Consider the following 19,084-nt stretch of genomic DNA (forward strand, 5'->3'; position numbering starts at 1 on the left):
AGTTGAATTAATATATAGAACTAGTTTATTTTTAGTAAATGCTTACTTTGAACTAGTTGAATTAATATAACTAGTTTATTTTTAGTAAATGTTTAGTTGAACTAGTTGAATTAATATATAGAACTAGTTTATTTTTAGTAAATGCTTACTTTGAACTAGTTTATTTTTAGTAAATGTTTAGTTGATCTAGTTGAATTAATATATAGAACTACTTTATTTCTAGTAAATGCTTAGTTGAACTAATTGAATTAATATAACTAGTTTATTTTTAGTAAATGCTTAGTTGAATTAATAGAAGTAGTTGAATTAATTGAATTAGTAAGTGTTTAATGTTTCGCCTAATATGAACATAGGAAATGTCGTCTAACGACGAAAAAAATTTCATTATGTGCGAATACTGTGAAGACCAGCGCGGCCAATGCGACAGAAATTTCCTTGTTGATGGTAGGCGATTCAGCATCAAGCTGGATGAGACTTTCGAATTCGATACAGTAAGTCACAACGACAAGTCTATTTTTGTAATTAAGCATGACTTATATATGCTTCATTTGCCTGACTTATAATTTTTAATTTTCACTATTCTACTAGCGCATCCCCTGCCATGCAAGAATTTTTATCTTGGATAAGATAGGTTTCAAAGATATGGAAACTATGGAGGTAAAGAGAGCTTACCTGAAAACTGAGCATGATGGTTATACTTTCAACGTCAAAGTATACAATGCCCACACGTACACCTATTTTGAATGCAAAACTTGGCAAGCACTATGCAAGGCTTATGCATTTGAGCCTGGTATGGTTATCACCTTTGATATTCGTCCGGAAGATGATATTGAAGGTAATAGAGACATATGGGTCGATGTGCAGACGCCTCCAGTTCTACCATTATGTGAGTTCTTCTCAACTATATTTTTGTCTTTGATATTGCTTATTCAAAAATAACTGACAACTAATTTCTATTGACAGCTTATCTCTATTCAACCAAACATGTCCGGCGCTTGGTAGACAGGACCTACTACTGTCCCAGCGCTGAACTAAACTGCGAGGAGATAAGTCATTATGTTTCATGGCTTGAGGATCTTCATACTGTCAACACAAATTTTCTTCCTGCACTTAGAAATGTTAGTACTCAAAACGTGCGACCAATAGTGATGGTATTGAACTACGGTCACATCTATTTAGGAATGATGGTAAGATATTTACTATTTGTCCTCGGTGCATATTTTGCATACATATTTTTTTTGCTAAACTTTCATTGCTAAGTATATTAATTAAGTACTATACGATGTTCTTCAACAGGGACTCCCGATGACAGTTGTGCCTCAGGGGATCGAGACTAAAGGTCAGATGTCAATTGTTAGCTTATGGCCAAGATATCCTGCATTGCACATGAATGCATTCAAGATTTCTAGAAGCGATAAATGCTTAATAGTGAAAGATTGGAGGAAAATTGTTAATGATCGCAGAGAAGTACTAGGGGGCAGCAATGAGAAGCGCAGCCCACGATTAGGAGATAGGTTCATCGGCATGCTCCAGTATGATCAATCAGGAGAGCTATACATGTTCTATGCTATTTTACCAGAGAGAGAGAGAGTAGCTAGCAGGAGTGATTTAGCTAGTTCTTCATGCTGCTCTTAATTAGTAGTTGTCCTTTCATGTCCGTGTTCTTCGTTCTGAACTTAAGTGATTTGCTTTTGTGGTGTTATATATGAACGCTTATATCATGACAATCATGTTGAACTCGATGATTGGTTCTACTAGAAATTCTATTTATATATATATATATATATATATATATATATATATATATATGCATAACGTGTACAATGTGTAGTATCGTAAAATACCAGCAAACGAAAAAGAATTAAAATGGAAACACAAAATTAAATGAAAAAGAAATCATAAAACTAAAAACCCCCCAAACCTTATAGTACCGGTTGGTCTTACCAACCGGTACTAAAGGGCTCCAGGCCCCCGGAGCTGGCTCGTGCCACGTGGTTTCCCTTTAGCACCGGTTCGTGCTGAACCGGTACCAAATGGGGGGGGCCTTTAGTGACCACAATTTAGTGTCGGTTATGTAACTGGCACTAAAGGGCCTTACGAACCGGTGCTATTGCCCGGTTCTGCACTAGTGATCCAACCCCCACCGGGAACTGTTCATCCAACCCCAACAACGGTCACTGTTCATTAAGAGGCAGCAGCAGGTTCAACCGGCTCGAGTTAGCAGTAGTAGCGAAGGAATCGCTCAGGTTCATGTAACAACCATGGACCGATCGCTCGGGTTCGGTAACGTAGCTAGTGCAATCGCTCGGGTTCAGTACGCGAACGCCTCGCTCGGGTTCTGTTAGAGCCCAATGCCTCACACCCACGCACGTACGTGTATGAGAGAAACACACAAACCTCTGTGCATCGCTCGGCCCTGATCACCCACCATAACCAGGAACTCCCTGAATTTTTCCTCGCCCTCGCTTCTACCATAAATTTTTCCGTCATGGATGGCCCGAAGAATGTCATGCAGGTGCGTCCCTGCCTGCCTAGGATGAAAAGCCCATTTTTTGTCATGATTTTTTGTCATAAAAGTAGGATCCCACCATATCTATGATGATACGCGGTTTCATCATAATTTTTGTCATAGAAGTGTCATAAGCATGATAGGAAAAAATTCATTCAAGCCAAAATGTCACGGATATGTCTTTTTGTTGTAGTGTAAGTGCCTGCCCCTAGCATCCTCACTGCCTGCTCCCGCCATGGCAAGCTCAACGACCGTGCCGCCTGCGTCGGTCGTACCCACCATGGCGTTCGCTCCATCCATGACAGCGGCGCCGCCTGTGCCGCCCACGGGTAAGGGTGATGGGTGCTAGGACGTAGAAGGCCTGGCAGTCATGGAGCCGTTCTTCTTAGGCATCATGGGTGCTGATGATGACGAGGTTGGAGAAATTGACGCGACGCCCGTTACCTTGTTTATCGCAAATGGAACCCCCTGCATGGCACACCAAAGATGCTGGCATGAAGCTGGCGATCTATGGGGCAGGGAAGCCCCTTTGCTAGTTCGGCGGGGGGTCAGTTCATGCGAAGAGCAAGCATAATAGGAGACACCATGGTTTTACCCAGGTTCGGGCGGCTGAGAAGGGTAAAACCCTACTCTTGCTTTTGATGTGTTGGGTGGAGGTGGAATAAAACACACGAAGTGATCCTCCCCGACAAGTCGCTGGGAGAGGGAAGCTACACGGATACCTATGTGTGTGAGTTGCGAGGGTTCGAACCCCTGTAAAGGTGCCTCAGCCCTCCTTTTATAGTTCAAGGGGTAACCATAGTGGCAAAATAATCATTATAGGGTGATTTGACTGATGTAGTTCTATCATACCTAACTGCTAGTTAGGAAAAAAGTGCATCAAATGCACTGCTAGGTGTCTTGTGGTGGGTGACCCTGGAAGGGTGATGCACCACTTACACACCTACCTCTTATTAGCTTGACATGCCATTAGGATGGGTGTCAAAAAAGGTAATCCTCCTTCCCAGCAAGCCGACACATATAACATGCCTCCACCTAATCACATGCGGGCTCGACACCTCACCGATCAGCAACCAGCTGGCCACAGAAGTGGGGCGCTGGCGATCGGCGGCAAGTCTTCACCTGAGGGGCTTGCCAGGTACTGACTCGCTGTCTCGCTTTTGCCGGGCGTTGGTTGCTTATGTTGTGGATCTTGTGCCTTGCTCCAAGCTTGGGCCTTCTTAATGTGCTCCTTGATTTCACGAAGAGTGGTTTCTCTGGTCTCGTTTTTTATCCTTCCATGGACCCTTACCGAGGATATTGCCACTGTCCGTGCACTAGTCAGGGGTGCTAAGGACCCCATTCTTCGCGCACCGACACTAGCCCGTAATAAACAGTAAATTGCATTATACCCATTAACGGCCCATGATTCAGTTGGGCCGTTTCCAGCACGTGTTATCTTAGGGCTTTCTAAGGCCCACATATTCTCGGGCTCATTACCGGCCTTTGATTACTTGCAATCCATTACTGGCATGTTCCGCAAGTGGGCCAAATTTGGCATGGGGTTACTGTCGGCCCGTCTATGGCCCGTTAACACTTTGGGCCTTATTCATCTTCTCATGTATTACATCCCATTAATGACTCGTTAAGCCTCTACTGCCCTACGGCCTGTTAACGACCCATTATGGCCTGAGCCCATAAACAGACGATTCCGATTGTGGCCCATTTACGACCCAAACTGCGTTCAAACAGTGGTCCATGATCAATATGGCCCGTAGATCTTGCGGCCCGTAACCGGCCCATGGATCCTACAGCCCGTAAGAGGCCTATGGATCCTAAGGCACGTAGGAGGCCCATGGATCCTAAGGCCCATAGGAGGACCATGGATCCTATGGCTAGTAGGAGGGCCATGGTTACAATGGCCCATATGTGGACCATTGTTATTGTGGTCACTAAGAAACCTTGGAAAAAGAACTGCAGAACTACAAGCAAACAAATAAATAAGACTATAAGAAATAAATAAGCAAGCAACTAACCCTAGGATATTATGGCAATTACACAGATTACATCCACTAGGCATCAAAGTTCACCACCAGTGCAAATTTAGGGAACAAAGCAGCATATTACATACACTGGTTGTCAAAGTTGGCAACCAGTGCAAATAAACGCCACAGAAAAACAAGTCCAGAAGTAAAACCACTTTAGAACAACTCAAGAAACAATATCCTAGGTACCCACCATGCTGGCAAGAAGCTTAGCAAGCTTATTAGCTTTCTCTTGTTTAGCAATTAAATCCTTCAGCACTTGATGTTGCACTAGAAAGTATGCATCTGAATTTTGCAGGGACTTCCTCACTCATTCGCCTTTGTGTCATAGCACATGTTATCGATGTGTTTCAACTTAGTGTTCAAAGTCGAGAAGCCGAACTGATTCAGGCAGCAAGTTCGAAGAGCTTGTGCCAGCAGTAGTAGCCAGTAACTTGAATACTACATCAAGTTAGGACTTTGGGTTGTCCCACTATCTTCAAGGTAGTTTTTATCAGCTTTGTTGGAGACCAAAAGGGATGTCTCACTATCTTGAACCTTATCTGCATTACTTCCTTTACCATTGCAAAATGGGGTACTCTTCTCCAATATTTTGTCGGCCTCCTAAAAGAAAAACAAGTTGATACATCACAGGTTTAGCATGTTCTATATGAAACTCATTTTGGTAAAAAGTTCAGTAATAAAGTGGACAGGGTAACAACATGAAACAAACATGTATCTACGTACTATGGTCACTTTATGGTCTATATCATTCTAGTTTATGTTGCCAAATCAAGATAGAGACACAGTTCAAATCATATCTGGTTAAGATAAAGCAGCATAGAAAAAATATAAGTGTGGGAAACTACACAACACTAACAACACTTGTAATGTGCATGACATGAGAAAATAATTGTTTATACAATTGAAACTAAAATAAACATAGAGCAAGTTACAAAAGCAAACCTGTTAAAGAAACAGGTTTAGAACATACATGTTGCGCCATTGGAGTTTCAATTGCATCCTTCAAATTTGATATTAGTTGGTATGAGTAAGTACAGTGATGCAAGAGCAATGGAGTATGAACCATAGCTATGGAACCTAACCTGAGAACAATTCTTCTTCTGCTTTAAGTGTTGTGTTGGGGTTTGGGGTGGTGGTCCTCGTGCTTTGGTCCCTGCACTTGCCTTACTAACTTCTCATGTTTGGGTGCTCTGTGGTGGAGACAGTGCCGTGTCAACTAGAACTGGGTCACTATTTGATGGGGTTGGGTTTAGAAGGGATGTAGCTGGTTCTCTATCCAACTGGATAGGGGTACAATCTGCGAGAATCTGTGTTATGTGTGGTGAGCCTAGTTCTTGGGCAAGTACAACTATGGTCCTATCTAGATCGACGGGTAGCACTATATTTTCTGAAGGCCTTATTTTTACTCCCTTAGATACTACCATCACCCCAACAATGAAAATGGCTGATAAACAAGAAAAGTAATTGAATGTATAGACATTATATGATAGACAAGTGCAATGGATAGCGGGGAATAAAAGGGGGCATGAAATAATTCACATTTATGTTGTCTAACCGAACAAAGATAACATGACACAATTTCACATATATGATGGCTAACTAAACAAGATAGAATGACATATTTCAAAATATGATGACTATGTAAACAGGATGACATGATATAACTATATGATGTGTCTATTAAATAGGTTGGCATGCCATAATTCACATAGATGCCATCTATGGAAACATGATGGCATGATATAATTCATGGATAGAATGACAAAATTCAAAATAGGATGGCTCTGTAAACGAGATGAGATGATATAACTATATGATGTCTATATTAAATGGGTTGACATGCCATAATTCAGATACATGCTGTCTATGTAAACATGATGGCATGAGATAATTCAAATATATGATTTATATACTAAGCAAGTGAGTAGATGGAAATCACATATATGATGTCTAAACTAAGCAGATGGCATTAGTATTGTCTACATGATGTAAAAACTAAGAAATGCAAGACAACATATGCATGATATGAGTAATATAACCCAGTCAAGTTTGAGCATACACCTAAGGGGGGAAATAGGACTGGTCATCTGTCTCTGAATCCTCCTCTGAGGAGCTATCTGTAACCAGCAAGATATCTGCTTTAGTAGGTCGCATTGTCTACTCTAAAGACCTTGTTTTCACTCCATATTTTTCCATCACCGATTCAAATGGCTGATGCACAGGAAGAGTAGCTGAATATACAAACATCATCGACAAATGGAATGCATAATACAAAAGAAGGATGGCATGATATAATTCACATATATGATGTTTGGCTAAACAACATGGCATTGCATAATTCACATATATCATGCGTTGGTACAAGATAGCATTGCAAAATTCACATATATAATGTCCTGCAACAAGATGGCATTGCATAATTCAAATATAGGGTAATTAGATACTAAACATGTCGGCGTAGGAAACATTTATGTTTGCCGCCCAGACTCACGCATATGCCTGATGTCAATCACACATCAAGTATCTATGCATGACACAAGATAAGCCAGAGAAATTGCACTTCGTAAGATCAAGGAGAGCATTACGAAGACCAAGTGAACAGGAGATCACCTCAGGAAAGCCTCCCTTGCCAGGAAGGAGAACCCGGCCGGGTAGAGACTACACCTAAGGGACATGACTAGATCACCCCGGCAAGGCTTTTAGGGCTGTCAAACTCAAAGCCCGCCAAGACCCTTGCTGGCAGGCCTTCGCCGAGACCCCACCACTCCACCTCATCAGACACCGAACACTAATCAATGCAGTGTGGAGCTCTCAACTAGCAAGGTGGATCCTTTGAGGCATGTGGCAACATGCTAGAGAAGAGATTAGATTTATTGACACTTGTCCAGATGGCATGTCACGCTAGTAAGAAGATAAATAAGCGGCATGGTAGGGTTGTCGGGCTTCAACCTCAGCATTACATCTAGCAGTGCACTTTATTCGCTTTGTCCTAACTGCCACAATTAGGTATGATAGCACTATTAGCTATCTAATCATACCAAAATGACTGTTTGCCACTATTGTCGCCCCATTATCTATAAAAGGAGGCAAGAGGCAACCTAGCGAAGGGTTCGAACTTTAGATCCCACAACACTTGTATGCACGCAGTTCTCCTCCTGAGGCACCCTTGCTGGGCTTGAGCATGTCATGCTTTTGTGTTCCACCAGATCAATCCACCATAGGAGGGGTAGGGTTTTACACTGCAAAGTGGCACGAACCTGGGTAAAATAGAGTTGTCCATCGCAGTGCTGCCCTATCATTTCTGCTCTTTGTGCAATGTCACCTTCCCCGTGCCGTACCACAAAGGGGCACCCCTGCCCCGTAGGTGATCATGCTTGCATGCCGACATCTTTGGCGCGCCAGGTAGGGGGTGGCGCTTGCACGAACCTGAAGCTGTAGCTAGTGCATCGATCTTCATCACCATCTACTCTGTCGATGGCTCCAAAGAAGAAGAGCGGAGCGACGGCACAACCGTCCACTTCAAAAGCTCCACCGCCCGTGGTTGCAGGCGCCGCAAGCACTGCCAAGACAGTGGGTGGAGGAGATGTTGTGGGCGGTGCTACCAACACCGATGGTGTGTCCGTCATCCCCGCCGTAACTGGAGCAAGAACCGGGGATGCTTGCACGGCCCTGCTCGCCCAGTCTTTTGGTGAGCATTTTCATACTGGTCCAGGCCAAGGCGACCAGAGCAGTGTCGACGCCCACTCTAGTGCAAGCCAAGATCCATTGGTCCCACCGTCCAGAGGGGCAATGTCCAAGCACGCACCTCGTCCCACACTGGGCGAGCGCGATAACACCCCGAACGGCACCGTCGATCCACAACGACTGTGTCTGCATGGGAAAGGCCAGATACGTCTCCAAGGTATCAATAATTTTGATTGTTCCATGCTATTATATTATCTGTTTTGGATGTTTTATATGCATTAATATGCAATTTTATATTATTTTTGGGATTAACCTATTAACCGAGAGCCCAGTGCCAATTTCTAGTTTCTTACCTATTTTAGAGTTTCGCAGAAAAGGAATACCAAACGGAGTCCAAACGGAATGAAACTTTCACGATGATCTTTGTTGGACAAGAAGCAAACTAGAAGACTTGGAGATCAAGTCGGAGACGCATCGAGGCGGACCCGAGGGTGGAGGGCGCGCCCAGGGGGTAGTGCGCGCCCCCTACCTCGTGGGCCTCTCGTGGGTCTCCTGACCTAGCTCCTTCGCCTATATATACTCTTATACCCTAAAAACATCCAGGAGAGCCACGAAACCACTTTTCCACCATTGCAACCTTTTGTACCCATGAGATCCCATCGAGGGACCTTTTCCGGCATCCTGCCGGAGGGGGATTTGATCACAGAGGGCTTCTACATCAACACCATTGCCTCTCCGATGAAGCGTGAGTAGTTTACCACAGACCTACGGGTCCATAGCTAGTAGCCAGATGGCTTCTTCTCTCTCTTTGATTCTCAATACCTTGTTTTCCTCGATGTTCTTAGAGATCTATTTGATGTAATATTCTTTTGCAGTGTGTTTGCCGAGATCTGATGAATTGTGGATTTATGAGGAGATTATCTATGAATATTATTTGCTTCTTCTCTGAATTCTTATATGCATGATTTGCTATCTTTGCAAGTCTCTTCGAATTATCGGTTTAGTTTGGCCTACTAGATTGATCTTTATTGCAATGGGACAAGTGCTTAGATTTGGGTTCAATCTTGTGGTGTCCTTTCCCAGTGACAGTAGGGGTATCAAGGCACGTATTCTATTGTTGCCATCGAGGATAAAAAGATGGGGTTTTCATCATATTGCTTGAGTTAATTCCTCTACATCATGTCATCTTAGTTAATGTGTTACTCCATTCTTTATGAACTTAATACTCTAGATGCATGCTGGATAGCGGTCGATGTGTGGAGTAACAGTAGTAGATGCAGAATCATTTCGGTCTACTTGACACGAACGTGATGCCTATGTTCATGGTCATCGCCTTAGATATCATCATAACTTTGCGCTCTTCTATCAATTGCTCGGCAGTAATTAGTTCACCCACCGTAATATTTGCTATCTTGAGAAAAGCCACTAGTGAAACCTATGGCCCTGGGTCTCTTTTCCATTATATTGAATCTCTTTTACATCTTATTAGTTTCTCGTCAACTTGCCAATTTCTGTCGCCGTTCCTTTAATTTGCAATCTTTGCTTTCCAATCTATAAACCAAAAATACCAAAAATATTTACTTTACCATTTATGTATCTCTATCAGATCTAACTTTTGCAAATAAACGTGTAGGGATTGACAACCCATTTATCGCATTGGGTGCAAATTTTTGATTATTTGTGCAGGTATTCGGTGACTTGTGCGTTTTCTCCTACTGGATTGATACCTTGGTTCTCAAGCCGAGGGAAATACTTACTCTACTTTGCTGCATCACCCTTTCCTCTTCAAGGGAAAAAAGGTAGCAGGAAGAATTTCTAGCGCTATTGCCCATCATAAACTCTTCCCTCTTGCATTAAATTATTCGCCATTCGCCTCACGTTTTCCTCTCGCCCACTTCTAAAACGATTTTCAAAAACCTTGGCCTTTTCGTCACCCCTTTTCCATTCGTCTTTTTCATATGCTTCTTATATGCTTATGTGTTGTATTTCTTGCTTTGTCACGATGGCTCAAGATAATACCAAATTGTGTGACTTTTCCAATACCAACAACAATGATTTTATTAGCACTCTAATTGCTCCCACTACTAATGCTGAATCTTGTGAAATTAATGCCGCTTTGCTGAATCTTGTTATGAAAGATCAATTTTTTGGCCTTCCTAGTGAAGATGCCTGTCGGTGTCAAAACGGGCGGATCTCGGGTAGGGGGTCCCGAACTGTGCGTCTAGGCGGATGGTAACAGGAGACAAGGGACGCGATGTTTTACCCAGGTTCAGGACCTCTTGATGGAGGTAAAACCCTATGTCCTGCTTGATTAATATTGATGATGTGTGTTACAAGAGTGGATCTACCACGAGATCAAGAGGCTAAACCCTAGAAGCTAGCCTATGGTATGATTGTTGTTCGTCCTACGGACTAAAGCCATCCGGTTTATATAGACATCGGAGAGGGCTAGGGTTACACAGAGTCGGTTACAATGGTAGGAGATCTACATATCCGTATCGCCAAGCTTGCCTTCCACGCCAAGGAAAGTCCCATCCGGACATGGGACGAAGTCTTCAATCTTGTATCTTCATAGTCTTGGAGTCCGGCCGATGATGATAGTTCGGCTATCCGGACACCCCCTAGTCCAGGACTCCCTCAGTAGCCCCTGAAGCAGGCTTCAATGACGATGAGTCCGGCGCGCATGTTGTCTTCGGCATTGCAAGGCGGGTTCCTCCTCCAAATAATTTAGAGAAGATTGTGAACACCAGGATAGTGTCCGACTCTGCAAAATAAATTCCACATACCACCGTAGAGAGAATAGCATTTACACAAGTTCAATCTGCTGACGTATTTCGTTGCGTGACGTCACACCACTACCAAGCCTTTACTCGAATTGTTTTTATTGTACCACCTCAGCGCGTTTAGCGAAGCGGTTTCCTTGGCACGTCTTGTCGAAGCAGAGATCGTGTTCCCCTTATTCCAGGATTCCCATAAATACGGACGTGGGTAACCCAACTGCGCCCGTTGCCATGCCCCCTCCATCGAAGGCGGGTTCCAAATGGTCATGGGGACGACTCTTGGTATTCTTCCTCTTTATAATGAGACCAAGGCCCGTCCTTTTTCTTCAATCTTCAATCGAATCCGCCCCTCGCCCCAAGTTCCAACACCCAGGGCTCCAGACTCGGGTACCTTCGACCTTCGAAAATGTCCAGCTCCGACCTACGAGGCCGGTGGATGCCCTCCTCCGTCACGGAAGAGGACGTGCTAAAGCTGAGAGACGCCAGGTACTTAACCTACGAGATTTCGCATAGGTTGCCTGCTCGAGGGCAAGTTATTCCTACTCCCGAGCTCGGCGAGAGCGTCGTGTTTGTGTCTCACCTCTGTCGGGTTTTAGGCTTCCCGATGGATCCCTTCGTGAGGGGGCTCATGTTTTACTATGGGCTGGAATTCCATGACCTGGCTCCGGAGTCCATCCTCCACATCTCATCATTCATTGTTGTCTGCGAAGCCTTCCTCCGCACTACCCCTCACTTTGGCTTGTGGCTCAAAACCTTCAACATGGAGCCAAAGATGGTTGAGGGGCGTCAGGCAGAGTGCGGCGGGGCGGTTATAAGCAAGAGGGCCGATGCTCCATGGCCCGAGGGCTCTTTTCAGGAGGAGCTCGACTTGTGGCAATAGGAGTGGTTCTATATCACCGCTCCCAGGGGCAGCAGGCAGAGGCCGCCGCCCGTCTTCTGCTCGGGCCCTCCACAATGGCTGACGTCATGGGTCAACAAGGGGCTTAACTGGGGGCCGTCCAAAGACGTACCCCTGTTGCAGGACCAGATTCGAGGCTCCAAGAAAGGGAGATTAATCTGGTCGTAGTGGCACAGGTTATGCTGATTCGGCGCCTTCTGCCCTGCAAACGTCACCCCCTCCGCCTGTGGGAATTTAATCCGGAGGGGCCACGAGCTCTCCAACACTTCATGGGTTTGACACCCGCGGAGATGTACAAACTGTTCTTTGGATCGCAAGAGATGCGTCCGGACTTGACCAAGGACGCTAGCCTAAGCTGCAATCGCCCGGATACTGAAGTAAGTAGCCCTGTGTCCGGACATATTGTCCATTTATTTATCATGGGTTTTCCTTTTAACCAGCTATCCCTTGGACAGGAGTGGATAGCGCAAGCAAAACTGATGTGGTGTCCGCCCCCCTCCCTGAGACCACGCCGGATCCCGTGTTAGTCAAGATGTTGGAGGTTGCGCCTTCGGAGGAGAGCGAAGGGGGGCACAGGGAAACTACCACCTCTGCCAAGGAGGCTTTCAATAAGGGTGGAATCGAGAATCCCTCCTTCCAAGAGGAGAAGAGGACCGCTTCCGAAGACCCGTAGCCAAGGCCTCAAAGCGGGGAAGGAAATCTGCGCCGGAAGGTCCTGCGCCGGGAAGAGCCCCGGCCGCACAGTCTCCCCAGAGGAATCTGCCCTCCAGCGAGCCGTAAGTCAAAAATGGGGAATTTTGTAATAGGGAACGCCCTTGTATTATTTCCAAAGGTAACCTAAGTTTTCACCTTGTAGTTCGGATCTCAGCCTATCTCAGCAGAGCTCCTCTTTGGGAGACCTTCATCCGGACATGATGGAGAGCGAGACGCCTCAATCTGCCGCCCCGTCGGGCGGGGAGGACGACCCTGAGGTGTCGTCACAGAGGGTCTCCCCGAGTCCGGCGGGGCCGGAGAGTCCGGCACCCATTGGAGTACGGCCGGTGGAGCTGCAGGATTTGCTCAAGAGGGCGTCTATCTCGGAAGATCACCGCACATTAATGAGTATGGTAATTGAGAGGATCTCATCCGCCGAAAGCGGGTTGTATGAGGCCGTCGGAAGTTTGCTGACGGGGATTGAGGTACGCAAAAAATGACATACCTTTTGACAGTTTTGCACATGGAGTGCGCCCTGTATAGATAGTAGCCCTTGAGACTTGGTATGCTGTCGAAAGCGAGAGTGTGCCAAGGATCATAATCTCAGTTATAGAATGTCTCGCCTTTCCTATGCAGGTGGCGGAACGTTCGGTGGCCAGCCGGACTGATGGAGTTGCCGAACTGAAGAGGCAACTCGATGTTGCGGATGCAGACATCGCGCTGGTCAATAAGCACCAATGTCGGTGTCAAAACCGGCGGATCTCGGGTAGGGGGTCCCGAACTGTGCGTCTAGGCGGATGGTAACAGGAGACAAGGGACACGATGTTTTACCCAGGTTCGGGCCCTCTTGATGGAGGTAAACCCTACGTCCTGCTTGATTAATATTGATGATGTGTGTTACAAGAGTGGATCTACCACGAGGTCAAGGAGGCTAAACCCTAGAAGCTAGCCTATGGTATGATTGTTGTTCGTCCTACGGACTAAAGCCATCCGGTTTATATAGACACCAGAGAGGGCTAGGGTTACATAGAGTCGGTTACAATGGTAGGAGATCTACATATCCGTATCGCCAAGCTTGCCTTCCACGCCAAGGAAAGTCCCATCCGGACACGGGACGAAGTCTTCAATCTTGTATCTTCATAGTCTTGGAGTCCGCCCAATGATGATAGTTCGGCTATCCGGACACCCCCTAGTCCAGGACTCCCTCAATGCCGCTTCCCATCTAAACAATTTTGTTCATTTGTGCGATATGCAAAAGAAGAAAGATGTGGATAATGGTATTTTTGAAGTGAAGCTATTTCAGTTTTCGCTTAAAGATCGTGCTAAAACTTGGTTTTCATCTTTGCCTAAAAATAGTATTGATTCGTGGAATAAGTGTAAAGATGCTTTCATCTCTAAGTATTTTCCCCCTGCTAAGATCTTCTCCTTAGGAACAATATTATGAATTTTAAGCAACTTGATCATGAGCATGTTGCACAATCTTGGGATAGGATGAAATTGATGATACATAATTGCCCTACAGAAGATTTGAATTTGTGGATGATTATACAAAAAATTTATGCCGGATTGAATTTTGCTTCTAGAAATCTTTTAGATTCGGCCGCGAGAGGCACTTTTATGGAAATCACTTTAGGAGAGGCTACTAAGCTCCTAGATAATATTATGGTTAATTATTCTCAATCACACACCAAAAGATCCACTAGTAAAAAAGTTCATGCGATTGAAGAGATTAATGTTTTGAGTGGAAAGATGGATGAACTTATGAAATTATTTGCTAATAAAAGTGTTTCTTATTGTAGGGACCTCGAACCTAAGTCACACCAATCTATCATGTAACACATCATATCACTTTGCGGCCTCACGCACGGTATTCCCATGGGTGCCACCTTACCTAGCCCGGGACCATTTGCGCCTTTTGGCTCACGTATAAGGACGTGTCGCTAGCACCCATATGACAGAGAAACCGTGACGACATGACTAGTCGTAAACCCAGGGTGGCTCAAACTTATAGGAACATGCATACATGACCCAACAACGAACATGTCGATCAACAATGTATGAACCCAAGTTGTAGTGAGCTACAAGGACTTAAAGGAACAACGCGTGACATTTCCCCAAAGGGACAGACACAGGAACGAAGAAGGACACATGCCGGCCAGCCTAAGTGTTCTGGAGCAGTAGCAACCTACCATGGCTTAGTGGAAGCACCAGGAGACATTTTCCCATAAGAGAGGCTACCAAGAATAAACAACTAGGTTTTCAGATCCCACACATAGCAATACACATTAAACGTACGCATAACATCCACGTATGTGTTGTACAACATGGCATCACAACATAACTCAACAACTCATATAGATAAAGGCTCGGAAGAGCCATCATAGCATTTATTACAACAGGGGTCACATGACCCAACATTCAGAGCATACAAGCAACAAGCGGAAGCATTACATGTCTGAGTGCAGACATCTACAAATGAAAAAGGCTGAAGAGCCTGACTATCTACAACATCCGATCAAGATCATATCCGAGGTACAAACTACTTGTCAACGTCCACAGAAACTAGTAAGACCGAAGTCTCTGCTGCAAAAACATAAATAAAGCAACGTGAGTACAAAGGTACTCAGCAAGACTTACATCAAATCCTATCATACATGTATTTGTATCAAGAAGGCAATGTGGGTTTAGTTGCAGCAAGCCAGCTTTGACTCGGTGGCTATCCTATTCTATGACTACTTGTAACCTCTTTGAGGTGAGGCAGTGCACACGAGTCCACTAATCAACACACAATACACTACTATGGATTCATCCCCGTCTCCCTACGAGAAGGCCATCCATAGCACTCACACATGTGTTGAGCATTTTAGAGTATCCACTTCAAGTTGTCTTGGTACCACGTAAGCATCCAAGAAGTCCATAACTGCGGACCCGGCTATTCAAATAGATCATGATAACCTTGCAGGGGTGTACTTCTTCACACATGCTCTCGCCACTTACCACCATGTACACGTCATGTATCCCGGCAACCTTCAAGCGGAAGCCTGGCGAGGGTGTCGGCCAGAACCTGACTAACCACACAAGACTCTAGTCTAGGTTTATCTCCTATTTGGGTTCTATCCGCAACGGAGTCCGTCCGAGGTTTCCATCACGGCCCCAAAATATGTGAGCAGGGTTCCCAAGCCCACCAACCGGGTGCCACTTAGTACACCATGCAACATGTGCCTAGTCTGTCCAAAGCCAACCCAGCCGGGTGCCACTTGGTAGAAGAATAACACTGCCTACAAACACTAGAAACTAGTTGCGACTCTTGGACAGAGATCAAGTCGGTTAAGAAGTCGAGAGGGGCACTTAAACATTCCAATGCATGGTAGTAACTAGTCATTGGATGACATACACAGAACTCAGTGCTTAAGGACGGTCCCAATGAGATAACCCACCACGTACTCCTACATGGCCTCTCACTGCTACCTTTACCAAATCATGTTCACACACTTAACTCTCAGCATCAGAACATAGCACTGCACTCCAATTCATTCCCAATGAATCAGACCTGACACACTCTAAGCAATAGTAGGCATGGCAAGGTAGGAACACAACAATGGCTTCAATCAACTACTACACATGCTAGTGGGTTTCAACTATTTACTGTGGCAATGACAAGTCATGCAGATGAATTGGTTCAACTATCGCACCATAAAGTAGCAGTTGAATCATTGTTGTACTAATGCAATAAGAGAGAGAGCAAGAGCGAGAGAGTAGGATTGTATCGGAATGAACAAGGGGGTTTGCTTGCCTGGTAGATCAACATGGGCACTGCTCTTCAGACAGGTACTCTTGAGCACTCTCCAGAGTAGGACCTATCGAGAAGGAACAGTGTCAACAATCAATACACAAATATATGCAACAATATGATGCTTGATAATGGAATGTAGATTTGATTTTGTTTGAGAAATGGAACTAGCATTCATTTGGTTGAAGTCCATTTGAACCAAAGATTCGAATGCAAGTCCAAAATAAGCTCTTATAAATACCATTTATATGCTTTCACTTATACAGTAGGTATAAGTTGGTTTTTCATGCATGAAACTGGTACATATGGATAGATTTGATTTTTCTAATAATTTTTCATATATAAATTATTTCAATCTGAGCTATGGTTGAATTTCTATGATTTTTGAAGTTTATAACAATTTCTGGAATTTCCTGATTTATTTTAAAACCAGAAAATGATTAACTGCGTCAGCACTGCGTCATGCTTGCCTTAGCAAGTCAATGGAGCTGACAAGGTCAAACCTGACGTGTGGGATCCACACGTTAGTGTCTCAGTTAACTAACACAGTTAATTAACACTAACTCTAATCCTAACTAAGATTAGCTGGGGCAAGGCCCACGTGTCACTGTTAGGGGGGGGCTTAGTTAAACGGTAATTAGCCCTAAGCTAATCACCTGACTGACGGGGGCCCACCTGATGGGCCGGCAAGGTCAAAGTCGTCAAACCCGCCGACGTTTAGCCGCCGGCGAGGCCGAGCACGGCCGAGGGCACGGGAATCGCCCTCCGGCGACCATTCGGGCGGCGGAGACCATGGCCGAGGAGCTAAGCCTCGTCCACGTCGGTGGAGCAAGCAGGAGGGCGTGGGGGTGCCAGAGCTCGCCGAAAACGAGCTCGAGGCGGTGGCCGGAGCACGACCAAGTGCGCGCGCATCGATGTGGTGCACGGCAGGGGCTGCGGTTGGCGGCATTGGCCTGCTGGGAAGCTGCGGAGCGCGTTGGCGTGCGCGAGCGCGAGCTGTGATGGCCAGGGCGACGGTGGTGACATGGACGGCGGCGATGAGCTACGACCATGGTGGCAGACATGGCTATGGCGCGCGAACGGCTAAACGGAAAGAGGGGGACGGAGCAAAAGCTCGGAGCAATCTCGACGCCGTCGTTAGCGAGCTCGGGGATGCACTGGAGGCAGTGGGGCAGCGATGGCGATATCCGATGGCCGGAGATGAATACGAAGGCGATGGCAGCTCTCTAGGGCTTCCTGCGTCGCATGGCTTGACGGAGAGGTAGAAGGAGACGTGGCGTAGCTTATGGGCACAAGAAGAGGGCGAGGCCATGCCGGTGGGCGCGACAACGGCGACCGGCGGCGACGGTGGCGCTCGGGCGGGTCGAGAGAGGGGCGAGGGAGAGAAGCAGGGGGGTTGTGAGGACGTCGGCCCGATCCAAACGGCAGCGCGGGAGGTCGAAGCGGCGTCGACGTGTCCTGGGGAGACAGGTAGGTAGGTGGCGTGGCGGCACGGCCGTGCACATGCGCCGGCCACATGCCTGGCCGACTGGCGCCAGGAGGACAACAGCGCTGTTGGGCTAGCCTAGCTGCACCGCATAGTGTTGGGCCAGTACAGGAGCTGGGCCGGTTGGTGGGCGCCAGGTTAGTCCTTCTCTCTCTCTTTTATTTTTTCTATTTTTGACATTTTTTTATGCTTTTTAAATAATACTATACTAATTTATTTTCTTATGCCAATTTTTGTAGGAGCTAGTGGTATTATTCCAGAGCTCCTCAACAACTAACATAATTATTGGACAATATTATATATATAACGATATATATCCAATGCAAATAATTCCTGCATTAATTCCAAATGCCCAAAATAAATATCTATGAGCTCCTATAAATATTGGTTTGAATTTTACCTCTGACCAATATTTTCAGAGAGTAATATGAACATTTTCTTGGACCTTTTTGGAGCATTTTTTATGTGGGTCGTTTCCAGAAATGATTTCTGAGGGTTTCACAAATCCTCATTTCAAATTTAAATGGAATTGAAACATGATGCACACATGACTAGCTAGCCTTGAGCATACCAGAACTAGGGATGTGACAACTCGCCCCCACTTGAAAGTGGGGTACTGCAGTCCAAGACGATCTTCTCGCTCCCAAGTAGGTTCTCTCTCGGAATGATGAGACCACTGAACCTTGAGAAACTTGATGTTCTAACGTCGGGTGACACGCTCTGCTTGATCAAGGATGTGAACTGGCTACTCTCGATATGTGAGGTTATCTTGGATATCAAGCATTTCGTGGTCCAATCCGTGGATGGAATCCGAGAAGCAACGCCTGAGTTGAGAGACGTGGAAGACATCGTGCACTCTGGAAAGATGTGGGGGTAGTTCCAACTGGTAGGCAACCTCTCCTCGTTTAGCGAGTATGCGAAAAGTACCAATGTGACAAGGAGCCATCTTTCCCTTGATACCAAGTCGATGGGTACCCTTTAAAGGAGTAACCCGAAGGTAAGCTTTGTCGCCAACTGCATAAGTCATATCCTTATGATGACGATCATACTGACTCTCCTGACGAGACGGGGCTGTTTTCAAGTTCTCACAAATGATGCGAACTTGCTCTTCTGCCTCCTGGATCATGTCCGGTCCAAAGGATTTTCTTTCACCGGTTTCTGACCAGTTCAAAGGTGTTGGACATCTTCGTCCATGGAGAATCTCAAAAGGAGCTTTC

Source organism: Triticum dicoccoides, chromosome 4B (assembly GCF_002162155.2).
Source record: "Triticum dicoccoides isolate Atlit2015 ecotype Zavitan chromosome 4B, WEW_v2.0, whole genome shotgun sequence".
Classification (NCBI taxonomy): domain Eukaryota; kingdom Viridiplantae; phylum Streptophyta; class Magnoliopsida; order Poales; family Poaceae; genus Triticum; species Triticum dicoccoides.